Source organism: Chelonia mydas, chromosome 9 (genome assembly GCF_015237465.2).
Source record: "Chelonia mydas isolate rCheMyd1 chromosome 9, rCheMyd1.pri.v2, whole genome shotgun sequence".
In the NCBI taxonomy this organism is placed as follows: domain Eukaryota; kingdom Metazoa; phylum Chordata; order Testudines; family Cheloniidae; genus Chelonia; species Chelonia mydas.
Window position 1 is genome coordinate 91,726,092 of NC_057855.1, and position 22,377 is coordinate 91,748,468.

At 40.3% G+C, this 22,377-nt stretch overlaps 1 long non-coding RNA gene across 1 annotated transcript in view; it reads right to left on the reverse strand.

Annotated features, from left to right (window-relative positions):
- Window positions 1–5,889: 5,889 nt before the first annotated feature.
- Window positions 5,890–22,377, reverse strand: part of LOC119567102 — an 85,405-nt gene continuing 68,917 nt past the window's right edge. The window contains exons 5-6 of the long non-coding RNA XR_005226850.2: window positions 12,735–13,130; window positions 5,890–9,404 (exon numbers count right to left, since the gene is read on the reverse strand). This is a non-coding gene — a long non-coding RNA (uncharacterized LOC119567102). The remainder of the gene's footprint in view (window positions 9,405–12,734; window positions 13,131–22,377) is intronic.

The following is a 22,377-nucleotide window of genomic DNA, read 5'->3' on the forward strand; positions in this document are numbered from 1 at the left end:
GGCAAATGGAGGGGGGGCCTTGGGTCTGGTCCCTGCCATTTCTCAGGAGCTGTTTCTCCTTCTGGAATATTTTAAATGTTCCGCAGATCCAATCTGCAAGAGATTTTCGGGAGCCCCTGTTACCTACAGGTGGCATTGTTGGGGAATAAAGTGTTGGTGGTATTAAGTAATTTCCACTCTCTTTGCTTGGACATTAGTCGAAAGCACCATGCAATACAACAAATAGATACGTTTCATACAAACGGCATCCGAAAATAGTATGTAAAAATGTATGCATACAGTTCAAGTGAAGTATTATCTATTGCTTCTGCACAGCTTGACTGTACACAGATGGTCTGGATGAATCTTCATGATTTATGGTATATGTTCTTGGTGTTGTTCAGTAATCCTACATCAAGGCACTCAGTCTTGATAGTACAGAAATTTCATGTTTTGCAAATGTTCCTTTTGATTCAATGGCTTCCTTTGAGAGTTACAGAAATACTGTCTCTATGTCTTTCTTAGGGCTGTATCTGATTTTACCTCCTACCAGCTGTAGGATTTATTTAAATGTGTAGTGTGTGCTGTTTAAATACATTATGTACAATAGAACCTCAGAGTTATGAACACCAGAGTTTCAGTCAACCACATGCCTAATTTGGAACTGAAAGTACAGGATCAGGCTGCAGCAGAGACCAAAAAAAAAAGGGGGGGGGAGGGGAATACACTACAGTACTGTGTTAAATGTAAGCTACTAACAAAAGGAAAAGTTTTAAAAAAGATTTGACAAGGTAAGGAAACTTTCGGTGCCTGTTTCATTTAAATTAAGATGATTAAGAGCAGCATTTTTATTCTGTATAGTAAAGTTTCAAAGCTGTATTAAGTCAATGTTCCATTGCAAACTTTTGAAAGAACAACCCTAATGTTTTGTTCAGAGTTACGAACAACCTCCATTCCCAAGAGTTTGTAACTGAGGTGCTACTGTACTGTGGATCTGCATGCACAATAGGGCCTGCAATTTGATTTATAAATATTAAATGAGACACTCCATGCACAGATATCCAGGGGAGAAGGGAGAACCCACAGCCAGAGAGGAAATAATTTGTTTTTTTCAGCAATTCACAGCTTGTGGGCTTAGTTTTAGAGTAGGTTGGGAAAGGCACCTGCTTGCAACCTGCTTTGGACATCATAGTAACAAAGGATCTAGTATTTTAAAAATAGGCTTTTAAGGATAATTAAATCAGAGCTATTAATATTAGCCTCCAGATACCATGACAATATAGGTGAACTACAAATAAATGATATAAAACTACATTAAAAGCACACTAAGATTGCTATGTAAAGCACTCAAAAGTTAGGAAATGCCAGTAGTAAGGTTGCATGTGTGTACACATTATGATAGTCTTATTATATTGATCACATACTATTTTGGGTCATACTGTTTTTTTCTGCTAAAACACAAGAAAAAGAGGGGGGAAAACCTCAACTATTTTGATAAGAGTTTTTTCCAAAAGTTATAAGTTTGTCATGGCCATGACTTCTGTGACAAAACTTTGACTCTCTCACAAGTTTTTGCACAAAAGTCATGCATTGAAATCCTAGCCCCTTTGAAATCAGTGATAAAACTGTTGATGTCTGTAGGTCCAGGATTTCACCCATTGTCTCTCTCATCTTAACCAGCCTGTTCTTGAACACAACACTTCCATGAGTGTTTACAAATGTCTTTGTGTATATACACAGTGTATTATGCAGGTAGGGGGTGGTTGTCGGAATTAAACATATAAATATTTTATTAAAAGTTTTAAACGAATTTTGATGTAAAAATGTTTAACATCTCATGAGAAACAATGTTCATCAGGATTTGTCTTTTAAACTAATTTGTTTTATCATGCTGTGATGGATTTGGAATTGTTTGCAATAATTTATGAATATTAGGTCATGACCTGGTTACTGTAATGTTTACTGTGTGCCTATATTGAAGGACTTTAAAAAGAACTCTCTGATAAGCTCATATCTCTCACCAACAGAAGTTGGTCCAATAAAAGATTACCTCACCCACCCTGTCTCTCTGCATATAATAATATTTCAGTAGCAGGATTGTTAGGAAATGCACCCAGGAAGGGAAATGCTTCCAGGAAATACTTGAGGGACAATGCAAGAGCCATTCACATTGATGCTGAGATTCAGCCCCTTCCTGATTTCCCTATGAGTAACTCTCGGGTATCAAACGATATAGGCAAATTGAAAGAGAATGCATGAGAGGTTTAGACCCATCGGGAAGATGGTTAGACTCTACGTAAGATACGCATGCATGTAGACTTTTTGTTATAAAATCCTTTTTCCCCTTTTGCTATGGTTTGTTCCTAAGATTTAATTAAGAAGACTTCTGTGTTAAGAAGGCTGTTTTGGGTCACTAAATCACTGATTATAGCCTCCTGAAAGGAAGAACTGCCAGTTTCTGAATCAGTTTGGACCTGTTTGGGTATGCAGTGTATTGTAGCCCAGGGCCTGGTCTGGGAATCATAAGAAGGGCCTACTGGGTCAGACCAAAGGTCCATCTAGCCCAGTATCCTGTCTTCCGACAGCCCCAGAGGGAATGAACAGAACAGGTAATCAAGTGATCCATCCCCTATCGCTCATTCCCAGCTTCTGGCAAACAGGCTTGGGACACCATGTGATTCTACCCCTTGAAAGGTAAAGGCACAAAGTCTAACACTTAAGCAGGTGCACTCAGAGACCAGAGAGGGATCAGAGGAGCAGCTAGCCCTGTAGACATTACACATGGATTTTCTCATCTCTGCCTTTCACAGACAATCAGCCTCTGTCACTAAGGGCCAACTTCTGGCCTCATAAATGAGGCACAGTGGGACAAATATTTGACCTTTGTTTTAACTCTTATTTTAATAGTATAAATAAAAATTAGATGTTTATAAAGGCATTCTAAAATAAAGGTTCTTTTTCAGTGAGACCTAGGGGGAATACTACATATATTCATTTTGTGTTGCCTTAACATCAGGATTCCATGGAAAGAGCATCACATTGAGAGTCCTTAACTTTCAAGTTCAAAGTAACTTCTTATGATATGTATTTTGTGAAAGAACTGTATGTGCTTGGATTATAGTGTAAAAAAAAACTGCAATAGGTAGGTAGATATAGCACTGTATGATATCTTTTTCACTGCTGTCTTTTAATGCTGCCAGTCTGTTCACAAAAATGGACTGAAACAAAGCATGCATAGTTGGGAATAGGTTTTATGGGGTGTCTGAACTTTTGTGTTCGGCTAACTGTCACTTGCAAAGGGTAAATGTCAGGCCATAAAGACAAGAATGAGAAGTTTGTATTTACTTACAGTTGCATTACTGACTGTACTTGAACAGAGTTGGAATAAATTATTCACACTTAGTATTGGGAGGGAGATTTGTGTGTGTGAACATGTTTTCTGCATTTGACTGGTGATTTGATATGACTACATACTTATTCCCTTATTTGCTTTTCCACTAAAAAATGTGACTTCCTTTCAGATGTGAGGGGAGGAATCTATTTTATGAATATTGCTATTCATGGATGAACATGTGTGCAAACATTGAATTTTTGTGTGAATGAGTTTATTTGCATGATAAATGCTGTGAATCCATCCTTATGTATATACCCACTATTCCCTCTGAGCTTAATTATTACATATAGGACTCTGTCAAAAGAAAGTTGAAGCCAATAAAACTGGCTTGTCTTTCTTTGTTTAGGAAGCAGTCCAGGTATTTGGACCCTGTAGCCAATATCTGTACTACCTGTATAAAACAGGACAGGAAAAGATGTTGAAATGTCTTAAATTTCTAGTCCAGTTAATCTCCACCCACACTCTCTGAAGTGCTGCTGTGTCTACCAGAAATTCTTCCTTAACACTTGCTAGCCGATAAACGTATCCTCTTGCCTTGTGAGACGCTCTCTGGAAATTTCTCTTTTTTCTGCTTTTTACCACCTTTCTCAGAGAAAAGAAACTCTCCCTGCAGTTTGCAGAACACCAGCATAAGGAGCCCACCATCTTTCCCATTACTACAGAACATTCAGATTCCACTCTTCCATGTCTGTGAGGGCAGGTCTTCAGTTGCTATAGAACAGTCTAGTTCCAAAACATTCCCTCCCTTTTCTTGTTAAAGGTATATTGCCTAAAACATTCTGTTAGCATTTCCTTTACAATGAGGCTACCACCCCCTAATTAAACAGTAAACCATGTACATTGACATATGAAAGCATATCTTCAGAAAAAGTAAACGTGTATGTATCTAAAGATCTTTCAAGTTACTCTGGAAATGCACCATTCTGCTGCCTGTTTTGACTCCTGTTCTCAGTATTGGGTCTCAAGTGAGACATTTAAAAAATAGATGGAATGGTATAAGCCTTTAGGTGCAAGGACATCCTAATAAAGGTACCAGAATTTCTGAAAGACTTGGGAGAGGGATTCTCACTGATTGTAGTCTGTGTGGGAACAAGTGCTAGCAGCAAAGGAAGACTTGATATAATCAAACAATTACTTAAAGGACCTGTGAAGTAAACAAGAGGAGATAAATGTAGGTAATCTTTTCAGAGATTCTTCTGGTGTTAACTGTAAGCAAAGGAAGGAAGAATTTAATACAGAAATCACATCACAGCTTTCCTGTGTCTTTTAGGCCACCTTGGTTTAAAAAAAAAAAAAAAAAAAAAAAAACACACAACCCAAACCATGTTAGTCACAATGATTTTTGAAAGCAGCTGTCAGCTATGGTTCAGTTTAACATAGTTTGTGTTTCTGCCCTGCAGACCCTTGTTCAATAAATATGTGGTGGAGTTGATTTTTTTTTTTTTGCCTTAACCATCTGAATCACACAGTAAAAATGATTACACATGGCTAGTTGACAGATACACCTGTTCCTTATAAGAAAGGACAGACAGCCATTTGGATCCCAAACAGTCTGATTCTACAGCAGAGGGGGAAAACAATTATTGACTCCAAAATAGCTGGTTTCACAAACAAACGTTTTGTAATTCTGGGAGGGACTGCTGTCTCTTATGTAGCACCTATTGCATTGTCAGTGCTTAATAATTCCTTCTTTTGAGTTCACACCTCTAATTCATTGTTCCAGGCTGTGAACTCACAAAGAAAAGTGTATTTGATTACACTTGGTTTACGTGTTTTCTTCATAAACATGACAGCTAGAAACCTACTTTAAAAACGCATTTAGATTCTGTATAAGCTGTTTGTGGCACATGGGCCATGTAAATACATCAAGTAGGCTAGGTTGGGCTACGGGTTTGACACCCAGATTTAGAACAATGCTGATTGAAGCCTTTGGGTGTTATTACATTATTACTGGTTTCAGAGTAACAGCCGTGTTAGTCTGTATTCGCAAAAAGAAAAGGAGTATTTGTGGCACCTTAGAGACTAACCAATTTATTTGAGCATAAGCTTTCGTGAGCTACAGCTCACTTCATCGGATTCATCCGATGAAGTGAGCTGTAGCTCACGAAAGCTTATGCTCAAATAAATTGGTTAGTCTCTATGGTGCCACAAGTACTCCTTTTCTTTTTACATTATTACTGCTAGCCATAATTTATTAGTCTTCCTTTACCATGGTGGTATGGATTTTATTGTTTCTAAAGCATGCAGAATAGATCAATGTCTAATTTAGCTCTGACCATCACCCACAAATGATAATTTCACAACTTTCCTTGAGCTGGAACCTTGCTATACTAGTTATCTTCTTCCCGAATACACTAAAATTCATCACTACTTCTTCGGTCACCATTAACTAGTGAGAATATTTAATCCCTATCCTCTTTATAAGCCCAAATTGTATATTTGCAGACAGTTGGTTTAGTCTTATTTTTTTCAGATGACATCTCAACCTTTCCTCATAAATCTTATTTTCGAAATGGTCATTTTTTTTGCTCTTTTTGAACTGTCTCTACTTTGTCATTTTTTAAAATGTAATGGTCACAATAGATTAGCACTTTATCAAAACCACCTTTCAAAAGAAGACTGCTGTTTATTGACCCTTTTGAAACGTACCCATTACAAACGCACAGGGACTCTCTCAAAATAAATCTTTTACAATCATAGGGTAAAGAGTGCTTCTCCATTGACTTCTATATGTGAAGTATATTGTATGCAATGTTTTAAGTAAAATATATCCACACACTAAAGAAAGAAGTGGTAATATTTAATTAATTAAAATACACTATAGTACCCCTTTGCTTTCTGAATTCTTCCATAGCCTCTGGCAGTTTTCCAACTCATCTACCTACTCCAGATTATGGCTTAATCCTGCAAGGTTCCTCATCTTCCCTTCAAATTTGTGGATCTGACAGTCCTCACAGGAGGGCTCCACCCCTTGCAGGAATAAATTCTATATTATTTATAGCACAGCACATTTGGACTACCTTGCTCTCATCTGCAGGAATGATATAAAATACACTTGTTTTAAGGAACTTCTAAAGCACTTCTTGTTCAATGGTGTAATCTCAAAAGGAGTTCTTTAGTATGTGGTGTATGTGAGAAAAGTTTGTCTTTAACCTTGCCCTAGGTTGGTGATGAGCTAAAATGCTATTTATCTTCAGACTCTGCACCTTTCCCATCATTCTTACCCTGTGGTCTGTATCAAGAGACTTTTTCATGGATTCAGGGTAAATATGGAAGATGTAATATTACCCCCTTTGTTGTCATTCTGAAAAGCCAGTGTTGATAGTTAGATTTTAAAGTGTTTGTCCAGTGGACAAGTTACTATCTCTCACCTAAAGCAGAACCATTCAATAGTATCTCAAATATAAAAAATATTTGTAAAATTAGAAATAGAGAAATAAAGTTCATGGTAATGGCCATTCTCTTCCAGGAAAACTTTTAACAAAATGACTGGTACATGGAAAAATGATATGCAATAGATTTAGGTTTGGAAAAAATACTGTGGGTTCTTCATATATGGGCCAGAGTAGATCCCACTGTTGATGTGCACTTCTCTCATGCACGCACTATCAGATTAAAAAACATAATAGCAGTAGCCATTGGGGTTGCACACATGTCCTGTGTTGCCTCATGCTCCAGTGCAAAGGCACGAAGGGTGGAGTGGTCATAACCCTCCCTCAGTTCCTTCTTAGTGCCTGTGGCAGCAAGATAGAACACAGCAAGTGTCCAATGTGCTATTTTCTCCAACCTTCAAATGCATCTTCTCCTCTAGTTTTGTGGTGAAGGGAAAAAAAAAAACAAACCCACAACCCACTAATTTGGATGTTCCTTTAAAAAAAAAAAAAAAGGCCAAAAAACCCACATCCCCCACACACCCTGTACAGTGGGGCCTCATGCCAACTGCTATAGTGAACTCTTAAACCTGAGGGTTTAAATCCTATCTGAGCTGGGATTTACTCCTTCCCTCAGTTGATGGACATAATGATGTCTTTTTTGTCTGAGGGACAGCCCTATCCCCTAAGGCCCCTTTTGTTCTTGCTTGGGTTAATCTATTGCCTGGTATAGAGAATTTATTTTTAAAGGATCATGTCTAATGCCTAAGTATGACAAGAAGCCTGGCTTTGGTCTAGTTTGAGTGAAATGTTGTCTTAGTGACCTTGTTATTCTGTAGACTTGTTTATGACTGCTGTATAACCACAGGATGTGCTTAAGAGGGAGAATATTACATGGAATGGAGTTACTGGCAGACAATGGATACATAAAACATGATATCAAGAGGCAATTAGAGAAAAACAGGCAAAAAAGTTCCTATGCAGAGAAACAGGTCAAAGTGACCTGACCAAAATATGTTCAATGAGTGCATAAGCAGTGGTAATAAACCAATTTTTTTTAAAAAAAGAGAAATATTAATACGAATACACCAAAGACCAAAAAATTGTCATTTAAAGTTCACATGTGTCTTGTATGAGTTACATAATGGTGACTGGAAGAGAGTTAATGAATATCTAATTTGGATGTGCATAATATGTGGGAGATTGTAAGAGGCAGTTGGAGCTTCATAGGAGAAATTTATCATGACCCACTTATGCTCCAGGAGAAGGTAACAAGCCACTGCTCTTTTCCTCTATGTGTCATTTCTTAGTTTAATAAGAATTGTAATCACAAGGAATGCTTATGGTTAAAATCAAGGTTTGAATTAATAAACTGAGTGTCTCAGACCTGAGCGTGTGGCATTCTCACCCAAAACTAGTGAGAGATCTCAGGCTTTGTTTATTTACATTTATAACCCATTTTTTAAAATGCCCATCCAGAGCTTTAGTCATCTTTGCATTGTATTTTTAACCATGTCAAAGAGAGAAAACCAGGAGTTTCCTCTCATGAAACCAAATGCCAACAAGACCCTGCCTCAGTCACAAATGCCAGTCCTCATCACATTGCTCCCTGGGTAAAAAGATTAGCTTTGCAGTGTTCCCTGAAAGTCAACACCTTTAGGCAATTTTGGACCAATGTGGATAACGGGTCTCAAAACTGAGGGCTCTTCATAGAAGGGTCCCTTCCAGCAGCTCCCTCCTTTCACACCAAGGGGACTCAAGTTGGAGTGCTTCTGCTGACCACAACTATGAAAAGATACACCAGGTGATATGAGACCTGCTATATTCTGCACCAACTTCAGATGCTTTGTTTATTTGAAAAATGTTCCCAAATATAGTCTTTTGTAGTAATTTAATCTTGATACGACAAAGGCCTAGATTATAGTAGCAAGGTCAGCAATAAAGCCACTGCAGTCTCCAGGCCATATAAAATGTGGGGGTAGGAGGGAGCGTTCTTAGACACTTAGAATACGATTATCCAATAGTACCTGAACGTTCAACAGTATTGCATACTAGTCACACAACCTTACAGACAGACAGGAAGATACAGGGTCAAAAATATCTCCAAGTATCCCCAGGGCAGCACTAGACTCAAGCAGAGAAGATTTCCACATGTTGCCCTGTATGCAAATAAGACCATTCCATCCATGTCTGTTCAATCTTATCCTCCAGCCAGGTAACTTAAAACCTTTTTATACAGTATCTGACAAAATCCTAGTATAAGCACAAAAAGAGCAAAGGAAAGTTGCTAGAGTTAATCTAACCAACAATATCGAAAACAAAAATCCTACATACTCTATTTGACACATGGGTAATGATTTTGTGTTATCATTGCTCTAGGTACTCTTTAATTGAATGACTCATTGCTTCTCATGTCCACTTCTCGCCCATTTCATACAATTACTCCTTCAATAAACTGAGGATTGGGATGCACTGGCTAGGCTTTATTTTGCCACAAATCCTTTACTTGTATAAGCATTGCTTCCCACCAACCGTTTTCAGTCTTCTTCAGTGCGCTGGGTCTTCCTGATCCAGGTGGCTTTTTAGGAAATCCTTTTGGATTTAAAGCCACTTCTGTTCACTTTGCAGCTGCAGTTCGAGAGATTTCTCTCTTTCTGAAACTGAGCGAAGAAAGTCACAGTATGAGTCTAAGAGTCACAAGAGTACTGAATTCAGCAATTTATAGAAACAGTATCTTTTTAAAAAATATCCTGGAAAATACCTTGACTGTTGCCTAATCTCAAGGCTACTCAATTATCCTGTTTAAAAAAAAAATAATAAAAAATCATTCTGTCATGCTGTTTCCTTATGAAATAATTGTCTAGCTGTTTTCCTGCCTTTCTATTTGCTCTCCATGTGTTAGAATAATGGGTCTTAATAGTTATTTCCTTCTCACCCAACAATTTTAATATACTTCTCTGTTGATTCATTAACTCTGATTTCTGTTTTTGAAAGTTGGTGATAAGTATAACATTTAATTTTAAAAATATCACCCACCATTTTGCTGGTTCCTTCCATCTCTTGGATCATTAGTACATTAAGCCTGTGCGTTATATCCATAGCAAGCAGCATGTTGCTGTCACAAACTGGAGCCCTCTCTATACTAATAGCTAGTGTTCCTGCATTCAGATGTAAACTTTATGAGTTAATTATTCAGTTAATGAATAATGAACGTTCCATTAAAAATTAACTAAATAACGATTATATGGAAATGGTGATAGTTCACGTAGTTGTGTAGCATATGCCCATCAACAAGTAAAGTTTACTTTTCTTGCCAGGAGAAGTCAATTCCTCAGGTAATCTTCATAGCAAAGATACACTACTTCCCCCATAACAGTTATGAGAATTACACTGCAACTAAATATGACAGTGTGACGGGGTGATCTACTCACCGCAGGATGGCACCTCCTCCTGGCCATTCTGGGGATTAGCTCTGCATGGCCAATGCTCCTTCCTACAGTTTAACTCTTTTTTTCTCCCTCGCTCCAGGAACTGCAGCCTCTGCTTCATGACTAAGTCCTCCAGCCAGGTCACTGTGTGGTTTTCCCTTCCAGGGATGTGTATCAAAGTCCCTGCTCATAAGCAGTTTGAAGCAGTCCTCCCATTCACTGCCCCAGCCGCCACTCTCTCAGTGGCTGGCAGGGGAACCCAGGTCTGCCCTGTACCCTGGGTTCTGGATCAGGGACCCTCTAAAATTTAGAGTCTAAACAGCAGCCCAGGTGTGGTCCCCTCTTGCACCTTGCTGCCTTTCCCCGAGCCTCTTCCTTAACTACTGGCCCTCCCCATTCCTTTGGGTTTGCCAGCCTCTCAACTCCCTTCTCCCAGGGAGTAACCATGGGCTACTTGTCTCTATAGTTTCCCAAAACACCTCCCTCCTCCCAGGGAATGACTGCGATAGCCTCCTCTGCTTCCAATGTCCTGTCTTTATATAAATCCCACCTGTTCCCACACAGGTGAGATTCCCCTAATTAAGGTTTTCCTCCCAGGCCTAATTCTCCCAGATTGCAGCCCAATTCAGCTGTAGCAGGGACATTGTGGGGAGTACACTCCATCTGTGACAGGCATCCCGGGTTACAGCCTGCAACTGTGGGACCACTGTGCCCCTTTAACTCTCCAGCCTGGGCTTTAACCATGCTTTGCTAGTGGCAAGAGAAAACACCTCCAGGTGCTGTTTTCACTCAGCCACCAGCATACAGAGATACATGCAACCAAGTTGCATGTATGCTCTCTAAACTACTCATGAACTATACAGAGGGAGACACCAATAAACATGCCCAACCTCCAGCTTTGCACCCCTAGGTGCCGACTCGATGGGTGCTCCAGGGTTGGAGCACCCCCAGGGAAAAATTGGTGGGTGCTCTGCACCCACCGGCAGCTCCCTGCCCCAGCTCACTTCCGCTTCCTCCCCTGAGCATGCCACGTCCCCGCTTCTCCTCCCAGTGCTTGCCTCCGCGAAACAAGCTGGGGGGGGGGGGGAGGAGCCAGGGAGGGGATTTGGGGAAGGGGTCGGAATGGGGGCAGGCCCGGGGTGGAGTCGAGGCTGGGGGGGGGGAGGGTCGAGCACCCACTGGCACTACGAGAAGTTGGTGCCTATGCTTGCTGTTAGGGGGCTTATTCCTTCACCCACTCACTTCCCTGGTCCTTCTCGCATGAACAGAGAGCAACAATACCCTAAGTCCAAAGGTGCAAACAATTCGATGTTTATTGGGGTGAACTTCCAGCAAGCATGATTCCAGTTTCCTTCCTTAGTATCCTCCTTCCCAGCTCTGACACCACAGAGCCTTACACCTGTGTCCCTGTTCCCATTCCTGCCCTTAGCCAAACATTATTCCAATTTCCTTACTCCCATTCCCTGTTCCCATTTCCCCCTTTAGCAAAACATGGTTCCAATTTCCTTACCCCCATTCCCTGTTCCCATTTCCCCCACCCACACGCCCACGCACGCCCACTCACTTCCTCATTGACTACAGATTATATAGTAAAACTTGAGTTCTGCTTAGCTATACCTTAACCAATCATTTTCCTGAAATTTAACTAACCAATCCTAACATATTGTAACATGATTATGTAACCAATTATATCCCACCACCTTAATTAGTTTACACCCAGCAAAATTAATTATACAGCAGACAGGAACAATCAGAGAACCAGACAGAGATTATACAGACAAACAATAGCAAAGTGGGAACTATAATGACAAAACAATACAGAAGTGAGGATTTCACATCCCAGTATTGATAAGTGAGTTCTTGCCAGACAGGATGCTGTTTTCTTTTACATTTTCTAGGCACTTCCCTTTCTCTGGAGGTGATAGGCATTATCAGGACAGGATTGTATTCCTAACAGCCCAATAGCACCTTCTTTCAATGTGACTAGTTTGGAATGTGAGGATGTGACCGGTCGCCTCCTAGCTTATGGCTGCCTCTGCTGCTTAGCCAAAGGCCTTAGCCTAAGCACAGGGCCTCAGACTGTCACAGTAAGAGAAGGCCCTTACACCGGCAGACAGTGATTTTGATTCTTTCTTTTATACCTCTAGAACTAGCCAAGTGATAAGAATACACCTAAATTCTTAGAGTATAGGCCTTTACAGACAGGCCTGAATATCTATATCCTAACACTTGCACCCCAGAAATGTATTGTTTTACACTGCTCAAGACCTTCTCTTCAACAATGCAAGCTCACTAGTTAGTTCACCACTTCGTCAAAGGATAGTGGACATGCACCAACCTGTGTAATCTGAACAGATTCCCCAAGCACATCACACAAACTCACTGGTAAAGATACAACATTAAAATAAGTTCACTAATTACAGAAAGATGGATTTTAAGTTATTATAAGTGACAGGCAAAAAGGTCAGAGATAGTTACCTAAGAAAATAAAAAATGAAACCACAGTCTAAATACTAAATTTTATTAAACTAAGCAAGATTTGACTCAAATGGCTTTTCTCACCTCACTGGAGGTTACAGGCATGTTATAGTTCCTGAAGTTCCTTCTCAGCCTGGGACCAATCTCCTCAGTTCGAAGTCTTTGTCTTCCCAGCGTTCTTGTTGCCTTTAGCATAGGCGGGGGAGAAGAAAGGTGGTCTCATGATGCCACTGTCCCTTATTTTATACTCTCAATTCATGTTCCAGGAAAGATACTGGAACTGGCGCAGACGTGTCCTGGTGGGCCTTGTTGTGTCACAGAGTTGAGCAATCGCCGTTGTGTGGTGCTTGCACAACTGTGTCTTACAGAATTGTAAATCTTTTGTTTACAATTCCTCTGCTGGTCAATGGCTCGTGATGGTCGCTTAATGCCCATTTGGATATGGCTCATCATCTTTGTTGTCACTGGAGAGCTAGGCATCTTCCAAATTCACAACATATTTCAGAAACAGATAGAAAAGTCTCATAACTTCATACACACTAAGGAGATACGTATTTTGACAGAACAATGAGTTTCAGTATATGGTATTTTACATGGCATGCTTTGTATGAAATATCACAGCTATATACAAATGATGAATATGGGGGTTTATAGGATGCTACTTTGAGGTTCAGTGCATGACACCCACCACAGATAGGTTGTCACATTTCACTCCCTATTAAAAGCAGATAGAATCAGGAACATTTGTATTTCTGCACTAAATTGTTACAGGAAAGTTGTGATCTTATACTGTGGTTGTAGATAAAGAATATAAAGTAGAGTAAAGAACAAAAGAAGCAATCAAACTATTTAGGGTGCTTTTAGTCCCGATTTCAGTTTTGTTTTCAGCTACATTTAACACTCTTATTTTCAAAAACACAATTCTTGACATTTCAGTTACATGCTCATACACATATATTTATGCTGTAGATGTTTTGATCTATTTTGACCCTTCTGTGTTTTTGTGGTTTTCAAAAGCCACTTTATATGAACATTTATTTTCTGTAACTTTACAAACCACACATGAGGATTTGGAAGGTGGATCAATAGAATAGGTCCATAAAATCCATCCAGATTTTAAATGCAATAGTTGAGTCTTACCACAAGAGGACATCCAAAGACAGTTTGTCTTGTAATGTACTCACTAGGTAATGTGGAAAAATGAGGAAATACATATTTGGCTTCAGAGTGCCAATGCCTCCCATACCCATTCTAGAACATAATGAAGTGTAATATATTTTACTCTAATGTAGAATTAGCATATGATATGATGCCATAAAGGTTAGCTATAGACTTGTTTAGGACTAACAATGTTTGAGGCAGACCCCAAGTAATCTATAATCACTCCTAATGCCCTCTGCAGGAAATCTTTTCCCTGTTACATTGTGCTGGTGCATTTTTAAGCAGTATTATAATGGTTAAACATATATGAGTAATGGAAACTGTCCCAGAAACCAGGATCTAGATTGCTCTTTCATAGTACTCTTCAAGTCAGGTGAAGAATCAGAAAACTGTAAGTATATAAACACATACATTGAACCTTTACGGTGACTTATTAACCCTTAAAACAAACAACACTTGTGACTCTTTCACTTTAATGGATTTCTTTTTAATTCCCACAGAATTTCAAGACAGAGTCATATATTGAAAGTGGAACATAGGGCGTCACTTTCCTTTGTCCTAGTGAAAATTAGATTTAGCATTCCCTTTTCACAAGATTGGCTTTGATTCTATAATCACTTACTTCTCAAAGGTCTCGCTTTAATAATTCCCTTCGTTCTCCAATCAAACTATATTTTCAACAAAACTATCTGACACCAATTGAGACATTAGTCGGGAAGTTTTCAAAGCGACGATCTGGAATAACTTAATCTTGTATACAGCATTAAAAAAAGATTAATAATATTTTCACAGCATATAAGACTAGAAGGGACCATTGTGATCTTCTCGTCTGACCACCTGCAGAACAGGTCATGCTAACTCTCTGAACTAAAATCTTGTGTCCCAGGCAAGACTTGCACTCACAGCCTTGGCATTGCTCCACCCAGTACTGCTTTATAAGTTCATGGACTCACCGATTGTGCCGCTGGAGCACCCCTCAAGTATAGAGTAATATAGAATTGCCCAAACCCTTAATCTTCTTCATGTTGGAAGTGGAACAAGCCTATCTTTCCTTTCAAACAACAGAAAACACAAAGGCAAAGATTTTAAAATGTGGGCTGCTTAGTACTTAGTGCTTTTGAAAATCAGGCCACTTACTTAGGTCCTGGAATATAGATTTAGGAGCCTAACTTTAGGAAACTTTTTTTAAATCTGTCCCAAAATCCTAGAAACACCTTGCAAAAGAGTGAGCTGTCCCTGTGGCTCCCCTGTGGCCAAGTATGGCACTGCAGTTGAATCCTGCCTTACTTTTCCCAATTGGGCATCAGTAAATTCATGTTCACATATTGGAGCCATAAGGAACCAAAACAAAGTAATCAAAATAATTGTGTCTCCTTTAATAAACCCTCATGGAAGGAGAACTTGGAATAGCAGTGTCCAAAACCAAAATCTCTGCACTGGTCAAGCTAGTCTTCAGAGCAGGAGAGAGATCATCAACCCTTGCAAACTGGATGGCTTCTTCACTCTCCTTCCTGTTCCTGTTGAAATAGGCCATCGCTAGCGCAGAGTCAGAAGCCCTCTTAATTGCATCCAGGCTCCTTTGGTTGTGAGTCCCGGGCTCTCTTCCAAAGGGGCAGGACACTCCTTTATCAACCCAGCTTAGAACTTGGTTTCCAAAAGAACTAAATCTACCTGCATTTTAAGGGCCCAAAGCCCAGGTTATAAGTGTGCAGACAAAACTGGGGACTCTTACCAAGACTTCTCAGGCAGCACAAAAGTGTACATACTGTACAGTACCTGACATATCACTGAATGATGTTTCAACCAAATATAACTCCATAGAAATTAACAAAAAACATATTTTGATACCATAAAAAACTGCAACAATCCATTCAAATTTACAGTATCAAGAAAAACATATGTTCCACTATCACTGGAACATCAAATCCTCCTAGGCTTCTGTAACAGCACTATGGCCAAGAAAAGCCCTAGGCCTGATGACCTACTGGTAGAAATATACAAGCAATATTCTCAGGAACTTTGCAAACCATTTTTTAGTTATTATTACCTATGTATTCACCAAAAGCACCTTCCCCAAATCCTTTGATCTGGACATTAAAATATTAGCAATATATCCTTGCAGCTAGACTGCAATGATCATTTAACCACTGACACAAAAATACAATTAGCTAGATTATTCAGTATTAGTCCATATCCCTTTAGTAACCAGGATCATGAAAGATTAACCGCAGTCTCACTGTTATTCTCTATCCAGGAGAAATAATCATTGCAATATGAAAACAGATTGAACTGGTGAAAGCAATTGACCCCATTGAATGGTCTTTATTTTTTGCCATTTTGAAAAATGTGAAAGAACACTGCTGGAGCCAATTTAAATTTATCAAAATAACTTCCTTCCTTAATTACAATATTATACTTTAAGTGTACTCAGACCCAGCCTTTATATTTGCATCACCAAATAACAAAAATGCAGATATCCAAGTACCTGATTTGTAAGTTCATTTGCAAGCCCAAATTCAGTTATATGTTAGCATAAATTATTGCAAATGAAAAACTGCGAGAGCAAACACAAAATCTGTTCTTGAAAATGCAGCTTCAAAAATTGCTGCAGCACAATTGTTTGTTGTGTGACAGATTATCAATGATATGAGCATAATGTGATCTTGGAAATGTACTTCATTTGCAGATAGTGAAACCAGATAATATGTTAAATAACATTGATAATAGCTGGTTTCAGAGTAACAGCCGTGTTAGTCTGTATTCGCAAAAAGAAAAGGAGTACTTGTGGCACCTTAAATTGATTAGTCTCTAAGGTGCCACAAGTACTCCTTTTCTTTTTATTGATAATAGCTGTATATTTAGATTTGACACACCCAGCTCCATTATATTCCCCTTTCTTGTATATTTGACACCTTCTCTTTTTCTACTTAAGAAAATAACTTGTACTGTTAACAATTGTGTTGATCTTTAATAAAAATAGTATTTGAAATATTTGGCATATATCCGAATTGTAAAGAATGGTACGGCATTGTAAACACCATTATTGTTCTGGAAGATGTTTTTATTTACGTGGAGACAGAGAGGATTAAAAAAGGATTGTGAGAGATGGAGATTTCATTGTTGTCTTATAGGGTATGTCTACACTTCCTGCTGGGTGTATGATGGCCATGTCAAAGAGACATAAGTGTGCTAGCTCCCATTAAGCTAGTGCACTACAAATAGAATGTAGCCACAGCAGTACAAGCAGCGGGAGAGGGTAGCTGCCACTGGGCCACAAATCCATACCTACTCTCAGATGGGTACACACTTGGGGTGGCTAGCCCCTCCCAATGCTCATGCTTCCCCCATTACATTCTATTTGTAGCGCCCCAGCTAGCTAGCGCGAGTCTCCTTGAGCTGTCATACCTTTAGTTTGAGGTTACTGCATGTGGTAGCAAACCTCGTTTGTTTCTCTTCATAAAGCATCTTTTGCTTTTGTTCAAATCACTGTCAAAACATCCAGTCCTGCACTGGAGTTAGATTAGGGATTCACACCTTTGTAAAAGGCTTGGCAAGACTCAAGTGTTTTGATGTCAGACGTTACTATTGATTTTCCTTTGAAAACGATTCCTTGGAGAATCATTCTTCCCTTTGTACTTAACATTTTTCTGTACATTTACCCTTCTGTACTGAACAGAGATGTATGTGTGGAAAAACAAACACCTAAATTTATTTTCTGAATATTCTATTATTATTGTAGACTATTTTCATAATCATCCCTGTCCCTCGGGAAAACCAATGGAGGGTCACTTCCAAATTCTTCCAACAGGGGTAGGTGGAGGTGACAATTGAGCCCTGGGAAAAGCAGGTGGTTTAGTCCTCAAACTCATGCAATCTGCTGGACATACAAGGACATCAGGCAGAGATCTTGTGCTTCCCTTACCAGCTCCCTGCTGCCCCATCTCTTCTGCCCTCCTCGCAGCTTGGCACTATTTGACACTGCCCATCCTGAATGCACCGTGGGATGATGTTAGAGAGGACAGTCCACTAACTGTAGGTTCCCTGTCCTACGCACTAGATGATCCTGCATTGTGATCACGTGAGCAGACTAGTGCACCTGTACAAAGTTTTCAAGACTTTGACCTTTCCTCATGAGTCTCAGATTATAACTGTTGTAATGCTAAGGCTAATATCTGTGTGGTAGTTACAGTGCTGGGCTGAAATCCTGGCTCAATTGAAGTAAATGGGACTTTTGCCATTGATTTCAGTGGGGCCAGGATTTCACCCCAGGTGTCCATCACTTATGGTACAATCATGCTTCAGAGCACGTGTGCACCATTTGATGGGTCAAAAAGTAATCCCCTATGCAGTCAGTTTCCACTGAAGATTAAAAGGCCATATCTTCAGTAAAGAGAGTTAGGTGACAATCCTTGCCCTCTTTATTGAATCTTTAGCACACAGAGCAAAGCAGCTGGAGAATCAATTACAATACATCACTGGATTAGAAACCATGTCACCTGGAAGTAGGAAGAGTGTAAAAAAGTCATAAGGACCTACCACACTGACATTAAACAAGAAGAAGGGTATTGATGGAAAGTAGCTGATGCAGAGCAAGGAACAAGAAGGATTCAGTTAAGCAGAAGGAGAACTTAAACTTCAGAGAAAAAACTCCTTGCAGTAATATGAAAAAAAACTGTATGTGCAGTTACTGTACAAAATGTCTAAGGAAAAGGCAGGTGTCTCAGTCAGACTTGTAGGATGCCAATTGTTCTTATATGACATGATGATAGGCATTCTGACTCCTGAAAGAACCTGTTCTCAATGAAATAGACTGGCAGTTTCATATAGAGTATCTTCCACACTATAACTACATTCTATAAATTCACATGAGCTGAAACTCTGTTGGACTTGCTTTGTGCAGCAAAATAGCTGGAAAGATCAATCCCTCTTATTATATCACCTTAACAAAGAGGAAATCAGTGAATGTTTATAGCCAATCTGTGAGCAAGAAGGCTCAAAGAGGTTGTCTGCTTATCTTCTTGGCAAGAGGAAGAGTGGGGAGATTGTAGCTAACTGAAGACTGGAAAGGTTTTAAATGAGGTAAAAATGATATTGCTAATCAGTTCCTCACTTATGCCATTTGAGTGGAGTCAAAAATAACTCTGAGATTGTGGGCCCAAGTGATGGAGAGGATGGTATCGTTAACAAAAATAGTGAAGGAATTAGACAGAGAACATTTGTGAGAAAAGATAAAGACTTCTGTTCTGGACATATTAAGATTAAAATGATGACATGACATCCAAGAGGACATGTCATAGACACAGGTTATGGTGAACAGATAGATTTATGAGTCACCAACATAGAGAGATAGTCATCAACACAGCTCAACATGAAGCTGTGTGAGCTGATGAGGCATACCCTCTTTCCTTCCCATTCCAAGATAGGTTCTAAAGTAAGAAGAGCAAAGGGCCAAGGACAGGGCCCTGGGGAACCCCACAGAGAGTGAGAAAGAAGAGGAGGAAGTCCCACGTGAAAGATTCTGAAGGACAGGACAGAGAGGTAGTAGAAGAAACAGGATAGGACAATATCGCTAATCTCAGTGAGGATAAGATGCCAAGAAGAGGAGAAAGCTCTTCAGTATCAAAAGCAGCAGAGATATACTGAATGATTCTATTAGAATTCTTTGAGGGTGTCAACAAGCATGTGACTAGAGGTGATCCAGTTGATACAATGTCCTTGGACTTTCTGAATGCCTTTGACAAGATCCCACATAAAAGGCTCTTAAGCAAAAGTAATCAGCCATGGGATAAGAGGAAAGGTCCTCTTGGAACAGTAACTGGTTAAAAGATTAGGAAACCAAATGTAGGAACAAATGGTCAGTTTTCACAATAGAAAGAGGTAAATAGCAGGTTCTCCCAATCATCTGGCACAGGCCACTGTCAGAGGACAGAATACTGTGCTAAATGGACCATTTGTCTGACCCAGTGTGGTCATTCTTATGTTATTATGTTTTTAAGGTGAGGCGGGTGTAGAGGCCTTGCGATTTGGCCAGAAAGAGGTCATTAAGAACGTAAGAACAGCCATACTGAGTCAGACCAAAGGTCCATCTAGCCCAGTATCCTGTCTTCCGATAGTGGCCAATGCCAGGTGCCCCAGAGGGAATGAATAGAACAGGTTCTATCCCCTGTCACCCATTCCCAGCTTCTGGCAAACAGAGGCTAGGGACACCATCCCTACCCATCCTGGCATATAGCCATTGATGCACCTATCCTCCATAAATTTATCTCCATCTCCGCCATAGTTTCAGATGAAGTTATGAAGCTGCAACACTGATTTTCCCATCATCTGTGTGAAAACATGTAAATAACAAGTGATTATTCAATTTGGTTTTGCGTTTTCCCCAAAACCGTGGCATGAGCTCTCCAATCTTTAACTCAAGTCAAACAAACTATACCTTTCAGTAGATGCAGTGTTGAAGATGCTTTTGCCCTCTTTGAAAAGAGAAGGATGACTGATGCTTGAAGGTATTGCTATAGAGATGGCAGATGGACTTATGCAATTAATTGAAGATTTTTATGGAAAATTGCAATATTCAGTGCATCTAGGCATTTCTCATTGTGTCTCTATGAACTTTGGTAATAGGGATTAGTGGAATGTTTAACCCTATTAGGCTAATATAAAACATGCAAAACAGGGATCAGTTTATGTCCAGTAAATTGTGAGGTTTGGTTTCGTTCTGAACCACAGGCTATAATGATAATTACAAGGTAGAAAATTGTGTATTGCGTCATCTGCAGGAAATGTAATGAAATAGCTACCAGAGGAAATGTGTTCGGGATTATTGTATTGAACGTTTTATCTAAGATATGTTAGAGATTAGAAACAATAACATCTTGTCTCCTGTGGTAAAAATATGCTAATAAGGATGGTAACAACATTAATGGCATTGTTGCAGCCTGTCTTTGTTGTTGGAGTAGAACACATACTGCAAAGAAACAAAGGAGTTTCCTTTTAAATCTAAAAATCAAGATTCTCTCTTTTCACCATAAATTTACATTACAGTATTTGTTTGGTCATCCGGAGACTTTGTGAGGTCTCAGAATCTGGTATTGGGTAATCAATTGCTCTTACAAGAGGTGTCATAGGAATGTAATCAGGGGTGAAAGTAGGTTAGAGGACTTACCGGTATGCCGGAATACTGAGCAGGGGGAGTGGCCTCAACCAGAAGAGGCAGGGCCTTAAATCCCTGGGCCCTTCAAATCTTGATTTAAAGGGCCAGGACTCCAGCTGCGGTAGTGGCGGCTGGGAGCCCGGGGCCCTTTAAATCACCCCCAAGCTGCCAGCGGCAGAGGCGACTGGGAGCCCCAGGTCTTCGGGGCGATTTAAAGGGCTCAGGGCTCCAGCTGCCTCTACTGCAGTGACGCCCCGGGCCCTTTAAATCACTGAGGAGCCCTGGCGGCTCCCGGCTGCCACCACTACCGCCCCGACCCTTTAAATCCCCTCTGGAGCCCCGCCGCCACTACCCCAGGGCTCGGGCAGCAGGGCTCAGGCCAGGATTTAAAGGGCCCCAGGGCAGTAGCAGCGGCTGGAGCTCTGGGGCCCTTTAAATCCCTGCCGCAGCCCCGCCGCCACTACCCCAGGGCTTTAAATTGCCCTCTGGGAAAGCCGGTCCTGGTACGGCACACCGGCTCCTACTGGTACACCGTACCGGGGCGTACCGGCTTACTTTCACCTCTGAATGTAATGTTCTACCCTCCTGTTCAGTGTGCATAAGAGACCACGAGGGGAGACAGTGATTGGATTTGTGTCACAGTGCCATGATATATGCGGATAACACTAAGCTCTATAGGCTAACTGCCACTTTAGGTGCCTAAGTCCCCCCTTCTGAATCTAGCCCTTTGCTTGTTTCATTTCACCATATCTGGTTGAGAGTGCAGCTTGGATGAGACTAAGTTGACTGAAGCCCAGTATAGAACAAACCAGAGCTAGTTCTTCTTGGTTTGGGGGAAAGCAGCCAGAAGAAACAGCGTTTTTGACTGCTTTTGCACATTGAGCAGATGTTTTCAGAGAGCTATCCACAATGACTCCAAGATCTCTTTCTTGAGTCATAATAGCTAATTTAGACCCATCACTTTGTACGTATAGCTCAGATGATGTTTTCCCAATGTGCATTACTTTGCATTTATCAACACTGAATTTCATCTGCCATTTTGTTGCCCACTCACTGCAGTCTGCTTTGGACTTAACTATCTGGAGTCATTCTGTATTATCTGTAAACTTTGCTGCCTCACTGTTTACCCCTTTTTCCATCATTTATGAATATGTTAAACAGCACTGGTCCCAGGACAGAGCCCTGGGGGAACACCCCTATTTACCTCTCTCCCTTGGGAAAACTGACCATTTATTCTTACCCTTTGTTTCCTATCTTTTAACCAGTTACTGATCCATGGGATAAGAGGGACGATCCTCTGTCTGCTTAAGAGCCTTTGATGAGGGACCTTGTCAAAGGCATTCTGAAAGTCCAAGTACCGTATATTGACTGGCTCACCCTTTTCCAAGTTTGTTGACCCCCCCCCCCCCAAAGAAT